Here is a 4,256-nt window from a genome sequence, read left to right as displayed (position 1 = left end):
GCTCAAAAGCTATACAATCCATGAGATGGTGCAGAACTTGCCTGAAAAGCTCAACGGCATGGTCTAGAGGCTTCCTATGTGCATCATGAGCATGACTTTGAGACTCCCCACGGCATTGCAACATGGTATTAAAGTTCTTTGGACATGGAATGCAAAGACTTACTCAAAGAACCATTAAGATAAGAGGTGTATTAAGACATATGCAAAGGCCCAAATGTCTTTATGCATGAATGTATTGAAAGCATCACATAGCAAACTAACATTTTAAGCTCCATATTGCTATTTTTTTATTCAAATCAAGTAGTGGAATTGACACAAAAGGCCTATCTCTTATTATTATGATAGTTTGATTGTGCAAACACTAGAATAGGATAACTACCAATGAAGATGATGTATACATAACATAGAAAGTACCAATATCAATATATATAATTGCATAAAGCCAAGTCAAAATGAGATTGCCATTAGGGTATTTATTGTGTCTGGCCTAAAACCACTGAGGTCGTGACAATAAGAGTTTATAGAAGAGAGACAAGAATTCTTGTAGTGATGAAGGCAAAGTCCAACATATTTATAAGAAATAGAAGAAACAAAACTACAATTTATTTTCCCCACAAAGAAGCTTTGGCTCAACCCTTGTATAGCATATACATCCACTTTCTGATGATATTTCTAAGACTATGGCTCATAGAAAACCCACTCACTAAGACTATGGCTCATTGAAATCCCAATTACTGAGACTATGTGTCAGTGAAATCTCAGTTACTAAGACTATGGCTCAATGAAATCAATGGAAGTATCCCAATACAAGTGAAATCCCAATTCCTTGCATGTATTAAAAGCTCTTCTTCAAAACCAACTTCCTTGATAGAACGCTACTTTGTTCTCATTAGTTGAAGAGTCACACACATTGCATCTCCTAAAATTCTTTCAACTTCATTTTGATTTTCATGGATGACGCATGAGAAACACTCTACAAGATTAATCTTCATTTCACTCATATGTAAAACATGATCTAATTACATGAAACTCGACTCACTCAAACTCATAAATTGAAAAACAAGGCTTGAGTATGTCTTTAATTCTCATTTGCATCTTAGTAGGTTGTTTTGAATCAAATTTGTATCCTTTCTAAATTTTTAATGTCCTCTCCTCTTGAATTTTTTCAATACGAGAGAGAGAGAGAGAGAGAGAGAGAGAGAGAGAGAGAGAGAGAGAGAGAGAGAGAGAGAGAGAGAGAGAGAGAGAGAGAGAGAGAGAGAGAGAGAGAGAGAGAGAGAGAGAGAGAGAGAGAGGGGGGGGGGAGGGAGGGAGGGGGCAACATCTTTGGGAAACATGATAGAAAAGCATTGAAGGGGAAAATTGAAAATTTTTGTGAGATTTAGTGTAGGAAATGCAATGATATTATCTCGAGAAAATATTGGGTACAATCATGAACCAAAAGGACAACAATATCAAAATCAAAAGCAAACTAGCAATTGTTTTTCATCGAATATTGAATCAATACTCATTTTGGAGCTAAAATTGTAAAGTAAATTGGAAGGTTGCAACTTCATTAGCCTAGTGAAAAGCACAATCATGTTAGATGTGTAAGATTGGGGGGCTATGGATTGTATTGCTCCATTGAAAAGCACGATCTAGTTAAATGTCTAATATCATAGTGGCTTTCTTTCCTTCTTCCTTATTTTATTAAATCAAGCTCCTCAATGCTCAAATAATCTTAATTTGAATTCAAGATTTATCCAACATTACTTTAGATATTGTACACTCCCAAGTTCAAAAAGAGCATTCATGAGCAATGTCATAAGTCACTATACACAAAATTCATGGGAATGAGTAAGCTTATATAGTACTCTCCTTCTTGTCATCACTAATCATGTAATACTACATGTTAACCCCAAATAAAGAAGGTTGCAAAATCGAAGTCAAGTCAAAGTCAAAGTATAAGGAGTCAACGAATGCTAGATATTATTAAAAAAGGGCGCCCAAAGCTAGTAAATGTTAGAAGCCATTATAGTTATTTGAGAAAATTTAGAGTTTATCATAGGCATTGTGAATCTGCATGTAAGCTATCTCAATTAGATTTTATCATATTTTGGTAGACTATTTTTGTAAAAAGAGAGATGTAGGCTTAATCCTGTGCAAATTGTAAGATCTCTTGGAGTCACAATTTGTATATTTTTTATTTTCTTCGTGTATGCACAGAAGAGCCACAAGCAACATAAATCCACGGTTAAGTTGGTTTGTCACCTAAAGTCTATGACACAACTCTAATCTATCATAGAAAACCACAATGCCACAAGAAATTGTAAAAGAATAAATGAATGGCTTGAGAGAGGCAAAGTGGTGAGGCTAATCACTTGGAAGATTGAATTTGGTGATATACAAGGTGCTCTCACTTTGTTCCAAAAGATGCAAGCATATTCTATCCATCCTAACCCGTTTACACTTCAGGCACAATTGCAAGCTTGCACAAAGCTAAAGTTTCTTATTGGCCAAAAACTACATGTGGATGTGGTCAATGAGGGGTTTGAGAAGGATGTTTTTGTTTGTACTCGGTTGGTAGATATGTATGCCAAATGTGGTCTCTTTGGGGAAGCACATGCAGTCATGGATGAGTTGCCTTACCAGGATGCTATAATGTGGACAACTCTACTTGTAGAATACGTGGAACATGGACTTGCATAGGGAGCGCTAAAGTGCTTGGCAGAGATGCAAATTTAGGGTATATTTATTGATGGTGTCACCTATGTCTGTAGCTCGAAAGCCTATGCTAAGATAGGAGCCATGGATAATGGTCGGGAATTACATAATGAAATCACAAAATAAGGCTTTGAAAAATATCTATATATTGGCAATACACTGGTGGATATGTATGCAAAGTGTGGGTTGTTGGCAAAAGCACTTGAAGTATTTGATGAACTTCCAACTCGAGATGTGGTCTCGTGGAATGCTTTGGTTACATGATACATTGACCATGGTCTAGAGAATGAGGCATTAGAAACATTGCAATGGATGAAGATGGACGGTGTTTCACGAAATGTGGTTGCCTTCATATCTTCTTTGCAATGTTGCTCTACCATGGGAACAACAGATGGGGTTCTAGGTGTACATTGTGAGATTGTGAAATAGGGTTTTGAAAGGGATCAGTATGTTATCAATAGTGTGATTGATGCATATGCCCAATGTGGATCATTTCCAGAACCATAGGATGCGTATGATGACCTACCAGTTAAATATGTAGTTGCTTGGACTGCATTGATTGCAGGTTTTGTTAAAAAGGGCCTGATGTGAGAAAACTTTGGATTATTTTAATGCCATGCAGGTGCAAGATTATGCTTCGCTAGATGGTGCCTCATTTATCTACATTTTAAAAGCTTGTGGTAGCATGAGAGCTTTAGATGAGGGGAAAAAAGCCCATGCTTTGATTGTGAAGGAAGGATGTGAAAAGATTCTATGGTTGGTAATGCCTTGATTGATATGTATATGAAATGTGGTTCACTTGAAGATGCATAGGATGCATTTGATGATTTGATAGTTAAATCTATTGTCTCATGGAACATATTAGTTGTAGGCTATGCTGAGGAGGGACTTAGTGAGGAAGCACTCGATTTGTTTGGAAAGTTCATAAAAAGTGGTCTCTCTTCTGATGCTACTACTTACATATCAAATGTTGTGGAAGCATACGTGCCAAAGGTAGGGGCCAAGGTTTCCATGCCGAAGTTGCTATTGAGGGGCTTGAAAGAAATCTCGATGTTGATAGTAGTTTGATAGACATGTATGTGAAATGTGGACTGCTTCTAGAAGCACATCAGGTGTTGGATGATCTACCAGTCAGAAATGTTGTTTGCTAGACTCTGCACTTATCTCTGGGTATGTTGAACATGCACTTGCAAAGGAAGCTTTAGAGTGTTTTGATAAGATGCAATTGGAGGGCCTAGGTTCAAACATAATTACACATATCTATGTGCTAAAAGTACATAACATATCAGGAAACACGCAGAAGGTGCATGCCACACATGCAAAGATTGTCAAGGAAGAGCTTGAGAGTGTATGCCAAAATAGGTTCAATTCTAGAAGCGCAATATGTGTTTGGGTTCAAGCATAATTACACATATCTATGTGCTAAAAGTACGTAACATATCAGGAAACATGCAGAAGGTGCATGCCACACATGCAAAGGTTGTCAAGGAAGAGCTTGAGAGTGTATGCCAAAATAGGTTCAATTCTAGAAGCGCAATATGTGTTTGGGTTCA

This window comes from Lygodium microphyllum, chromosome 11 (assembly GCF_053477565.2).
Source record: "Lygodium microphyllum isolate KBCC chromosome 11, Lygodium_microphyllum_v1.1.10, whole genome shotgun sequence".
Taxonomy (NCBI): Eukaryota; Viridiplantae; Streptophyta; class Polypodiopsida; order Schizaeales; family Lygodiaceae; genus Lygodium; species Lygodium microphyllum.
This window is presented reverse-complemented; position numbering follows the sequence as displayed.